The sequence below is a fragment of the Rhinopithecus roxellana genome, chromosome 15, assembly GCF_007565055.1.
Source record: "Rhinopithecus roxellana isolate Shanxi Qingling chromosome 15, ASM756505v1, whole genome shotgun sequence".
In the NCBI taxonomy this organism is placed as follows: domain Eukaryota; kingdom Metazoa; phylum Chordata; class Mammalia; order Primates; family Cercopithecidae; genus Rhinopithecus; species Rhinopithecus roxellana.
Genome location: NC_044563.1, coordinates 23683341 through 23689777, shown reverse-complemented (window position 1 = coordinate 23689777; position 6437 = coordinate 23683341).

Below are 6437 nucleotides of genomic sequence, written 5' to 3'. Positions count from 1 at the left end.
AAGTAGCTGTAAGTCTTGGAGATGGAATAAAAGGTGGCCTTGGTGAAGTTGCCAAGGGTGGCAGTGCAATCCCTGGCTGAGCTGTATCAGTCATCAATACTGGCCATCAGTAGAAGCTTCTTGGGCACCGGGTTTGAGACAATGCCAGTGCTGCTGGGTGCAGGGATGAGGCACACCAGCACAGAGCCGCAGTGACCTGTCACCTTGCAAGGGACAGTGTGGGTCTTGTTCCTCCAGTAGCCTCTGTGCATGAGGACAGTGGAGAGCCAGGCCAGGATGTTGGCCCATCGGATGGCAGTGGCAACCTCCTTGGAGCATTTAACATCCAGACGGACATGGCCATTGTAGTCCCTGATGGCAGTAAACAGCTTCAACCTGGTGCGAAGGCCGGCGTGGGTCTGCTTCTGCACCAGCATAATCTTCAAAACTACATCATTGAGAGAGGCCCCCAGGAAAAGGTCAATGATTTCAGACTCCTTGATGGGCAGAGAGAAGAGGCAGATCTCCTCCAGGGATTTGATCTTCATGTCTTTGACCAGGTGGCCCAGCTTGATGAACAGCATCGACTCCTTATCCTTAGCCTGGCCTCCTTGAACTCTGGGACTTCAGCCCCTGCCTCAGGCCCAACCACCAAGGTGACCCAAGCCCCAGATGCCACTGACAAAGCCTCAGGGGAAGCCACCACGTTTCCCCATCCCAGGGCCCCCAGGGCCTCCAGGCTCCCCCGCTGCACCAGTGTCATCCCGGCATCTGCTCTTTCCTCAGAGAAGCAATTTGATTATTTTAAGTGTCATATATTATACTTCAGCTTTTCTTTTCTGAAATGTACCTATACTTAACATTTGTTTGATAGTCTTTTTAGCCTTTATGCCATACCTGGTATTTTAAAAGTTATTTAGATTGAAAGTAACAGGATAGAAGAAGTTGCCATAATAAGAACTAGAATGGCTAAATTAATGTCAAATCAAGTAGACCCTACAATAAGAAATAATTCTAGAGACACAGAGGAAAATTCATAATCATGAAAGTGTCAATCAGAAAAATATAATATTTATAAATTATGTGCAACTATCAAGCACTGTTCCAAAAATATAATGCACAAACTGACACTATTTGAAAGAAGAAATAGACAATTTAATATCAATTTTTGAGGACTTTGGTATCTCACTATAAATATTTGACAGGATTACTACAGAGAAATTTAGCAAGAATAGGTCTGGCGTGCTGGCTCACGCCTATAATCCCAGCACTTTGGAAGCTGAGGCAGGTGAATCATCTGAGGTTAGAAGTTCCAGACTAGCCTGACCAACATAGTGAAACCCTGTCTCTATCAAAAATACAAAAATTAGCCAGGCATGGTGGCAGGCACCTGTAATTCCAGCTACTCAGGAGGCGAGGCAGGAGAAACGCTTGAACCCAGAAGACACAGGTTGCAGTGAGCCAAGATAGGACCATTGTACTCCAGCCTGGGCAACAAGAGCAAAACTCTACCTCAGAAGAAAAAAAAAAAAAAGAAAGAAAGAAAGAAAGAAAGAAAGAAAGAAAGAAAGAAAGAAAGAAAGAAAGAAAGAAAGAAAGAAAGAAAGAAAGAAAAAAGAAATAGAAAGAAAAGAAATTCAGCAAGAATATAGAACACTTGAGTAACACCCTCAACTAAGCTGACCTGCTATCTGCAGAACACACCACGTAACAAAAGTAAAATACATATTACTTTTCAGCCACAGCAGGAATATTTTCCAGGAGATACCATATGCTTGGCAATAAAGCAAATCTCCACAAATTTAAAAGTATTGAAATTGTCCAAAGCATATTCTTCAATGCCAATGGAAATAAATTAGAAATTAAAAATAATTTGGGAAACTATCTAAGTATGTGGATATTAAAGAACATATTGCTAATAACACATCAAAGGAGAAATAAAGATAGAAATTAAAACTATTCTGAACTGAATGGAAATTGCATGACAACATATCAACATTTATGAAATGCAGCTAAAGTAATGTTTAGAGAAAATTTTATAGCTTTAAACCCCAACATAGAAAAAAAAGTCTTAAATAAAAAATCTAAACTTCCACTTAAGAAACTTGTAAAGGAACAGCAAATTAAACCTAAAGAAAGAAGAAGGAAGGAAGTAATAAAGATAAAGTTCCAATAAAGATTGGAAACTAAGGAAACAGAAAACAGAAAAACAATAGAAAGCAATTAAAACAAAAATAGTAAGAAAGACTAGAATACTAGAATCTGACAGAAATCAACACCATTCATGATCCAAGGTTGTGCTTGAAAGCCAGATTGTCTTATGGTGCCTGCCTGCACTCACAGGAGTTTGATGGTGTATTATAGATCTCTATAGTAACATGATACAGCCACTCTGTCACTACATGCCTTAATGCATAATTTTATTCATCATCCAACTGTTAACCAATGATCCTCTCTCCACACCTATAGTTTGAAGTATGTAAAAAAAGATGGCCCCGTTTGGTCTTGATCATCTCATAGGCCACTACTCAGAAATAAACTTGGGATCCCAGCCTCCCAAGTAGCTGGGATTACAGGCATTTATATATACCATATAAGGAACTGGTGGTTAAGCATTTACCAGCACACCGTTGTGGGTAGGGTTCCAGATTTACTATGTTGGTTGCACATGAAAGAGCCAGTATTGTTATTTTCTTGTTGCTCTCTAAGGTCACATCATGGTGCCAGATGCTTGATAAGTTTGCATCACTGTAGTTTTATTCTACAAAGCAATAAGAAGGAAAAACATAAGTTGAAAGATATCTCTTTTAATCAAACCCAACAACAACTCCACACAACACTGATCCTTCTACCACATTGTCCAAAAACCAGGCAATAGGCATAGGAAGATATAAAGAGGCCTGCAACTTGTAGCAATGTTCACCACTAAAAGTGATGACTTTTGGTTAAATCAGAATGTAGACAATATATATTTGAAGACTACTAGAATTGCTTGAACCAATCATCATTTAAATTGATCATCTTGCTGCCACATGTTCACTCCATATCAAGCAGCTGCAGTGAAGAGAACATGGCCAGCAAGAGAAGCACATGGACTGCTCCCTCTGCAGAGGATGTGATTAGGCAGTTTATCTCAGAAGCAGGCGATGGGTGGAGCTGCCACTATGACTGGTCTGCCCAAAACAGAGATGTTGGCAAAAGAAGTTGGAAGTGAGGTAGGGAGTGACAAGAAACTGATGATATACCTTTTGCCCTTATTAAGTTTGCACAGAAGATAGAGCATAAAAATCTGTTTCTTCAGGACAAACACAATTATTACAACCCAAGCTACAGTAGACATTTGAGTAGTGTGGCAGGCAGAATAATGGCCTCACAAAGATGTCCAGCTTGTAATTCCTGGTAATATGATATGTTCCGTAGCAAAGGGGAAATAAAGAATTGGGAAGAATTGGGTCACACACAGGCTTGAGGAATGGTGAATGTGAGGTTTTACTGGGTGGTGGAGCTGGCTCTCAGTGGGATGGATGAGGAGCTGGACAGGAGATGAAGTAGGAGGGTGATTTTCCCCTTGAGTTTGCTATCCAGGGACCAATTCTCCAACTGTCCCCAGCCAAACTCCTCTCAACATTCAGATGCTCCTTCTCTTCTCTTTCTCTGCCACGCTATTCATCTGCTCATCTTGTCTTCTGCTTCTGGAGCCTAGGGATCAGGGTTTATATGTGTACAGGATAGGGGGTGTGTCAAGTCAAAAAGTGACTTTTTGGGTGCAAAAACAGGAATGCCTGTTCTCACTTAGGGCCACAAGTATCTAGGCTTGAAGGAGAGGCCTTTGCCAGGAAACCACTCTCTTCTGCCAGTGTTTACTTGTCTCCTCTCTGTATCAGGGATACTCATATAAAGTGTTGAAGCCCCCCACAAGTTAATAAATGGCAATAAGAATCACCATTGTCTTGTGTCCACTCTTTAAAAATGCATTAGAAATTTCTCTATTAAATATATTTGATTTAGATTTTGAATCTAATGTGTTAACTTTCATTTTTTAATCTTTACCTTGTTTAATTTTGTTCTTTTATGTTGTCTGACTTCCCACTAAGTTATTTGGATCTAAAAATTAACATTCACGTTCTATTCCTGAAACCTAAAATAGTCGGGAACATTTTACATTCTAAATAAAAATTCATTAAATAAAGTAATAGAATTAATTAATATTTAAATAAATATTTAAATGATTTTTTAAATGTAATTATTGATTCACAAGTGTTTGTTTTCATAATTATTCATGAAACAGTCTAGACTACCAGAATTTGTACTAATAACATTAATAAAAGAAGAGTAATAATGCTAATGTAAAATAAAGTTGATGAACACATTAATTAATAAGAACAATAAGAAAAAACAAAGTCATCATTTCCTTTGTGATGTAATGGAATTTACTGGCATTATAAGTTACAGGACAATTTTGGAGGCAATGATATGGGGAAAAATTAAACCAGAAAGAAAGCAATAATGTGTTTGTGTTATACCTGTGGCTTTTGATATAAAGGTACCCTAAAATCATTTAGGTATGTGTTGAGCATTTGCATATATTAAATAGAGGCTAATCACAGAAAGAGTGCCCCATTGTCTTTCTAAAGTTCACATTACTTGGTGAATATAGTTATTTGCCCAACAGCATACATTCATGGGTACCTACAAACCTATTTGATTCAGACATCAGGTAGATATTTGATATGAACAGATGTTTGAGACACAGAAATCAAAGACAACATTCCTTTATGAAAAGAGCTCAAGAGTCTAGAGGAGTCAGACATGTAAACCAGCAATTACTACTTAGGCTAATGGAAGTAAAGAGGAAAATAAGAGATAGAGAAACAGAGAGAAAGGGAGTTGGTATTCAGAAATGATACAGTTGCTTAGGTGATGCCTCAGCTTGTTCTTAAAAGACATATAAAACATAGTTAAAACTAAAGTGTAGAAATGGAATTCTAGTTCTATGTTTGTTAAGCAAGCTTCAAGAGGGATCATGGAGTGTTTGGTGAACACCAAGAGGTCTGGTTGGTCTTTAGAACAGAGGTATACTCTACTTTATATTCCTTATTGTGTAGGCCATGTCCTATTGTGTAGGACAGACTAGATCTTGGAGAGTCTTGTATACTCAGTTAAATTTGGATTTTTTTATTCATGCTAACAGACATGTATGATGGTAGCATAATCAAATCTGTAGTTTATAAAGATCATTCTTTCCTGAAGAGAATGGAGGACAGAATGAAAAAAGTGGGAGTTAGTGACAAAAGCAACAAAGATTACTCAAAAACTAATGCCAGACTTCTTCTGACAGAATATCAGAGGCTGATATTACACCCTCAAATGACACAACTAAACAGGAAAAAAAAGTAAGTATGTGGAACAACAATTTTCATACATTTATTAACAGGCAGTGTAGAACAATGCTCCTTGAAAGAAGGGTAATAAAGGGAAACCAGAAGTTGGACAAAAGAAGAAGAATACTAACAGCAAATTTAGGAAAATAAAAAAATAATTATTATTTAAGAAAATAAACTGGATTTTAGGGTTTTTTTTTTAATATAAGTCAAAGTACAATGTATGAAACAATATCATAAAACTTGGGAAAAGAGAAGTATATTGTTGTGAGGTTCTTAAATTACATGAAAAGTAGTTAATATTGCCTGAAGATACATTATAAAATACTTTAAATAAAAACCTTCTATTGCCTCATAAAACCTAAAATATTTTCTATATTATCCTTAGCAAGAAAAATAAAGTTGCTGAGTCATGCTATAAACCCTAAAGTAACTACTAAAATCTGGGAGAAGGGATAAGGCAATATATAAGATAAAATGAAGTCATAATATATATTCAATTAATTCAGATGAAGGTAGGAACAGAAAGAAAAGGGAATGAAGAACAGATAAAAAAATGTTTGAAAGTACTTAAAATCTGAAGAAAAAGTAACAACAATAAATTTTTTAAAAATAGAAGTCAAAAGAGAAAAAAATCAATGAAGTCAGTGGCTTAAGGTTTGAGATGATCAATAAATCTGATAAATGCCAGATAGATTAATTGGTAGAAAAAAATACAAACTCCATATACTAAGATTGAGAATATCACTTTAAATCCCCATGAAAATTAGGACAAAAAAGAGAACATTATGAACATCATTGAGCCAATAATTTTGACAAAGACAAAATATTTGAAAGAGACAAATTAACAAGTGTCGCAAAAAAAGAGACCATTCTGTTTACTTTCTAGTAAAAAGTCTTCCACAAAACAAACTTCACCCTGAAAAGGAAAGGTGAGTGGAGAGAGAACATAAAAACAGACCTAAAATTTAAAGCATATATAATTAAAGAAAAAATAAATAAATGCAATGTGTATAACGGTCAAGAATTTAATCTAGAATTTGGGTAACCAAAAACAAGAACAGAGTTGAGAAGATG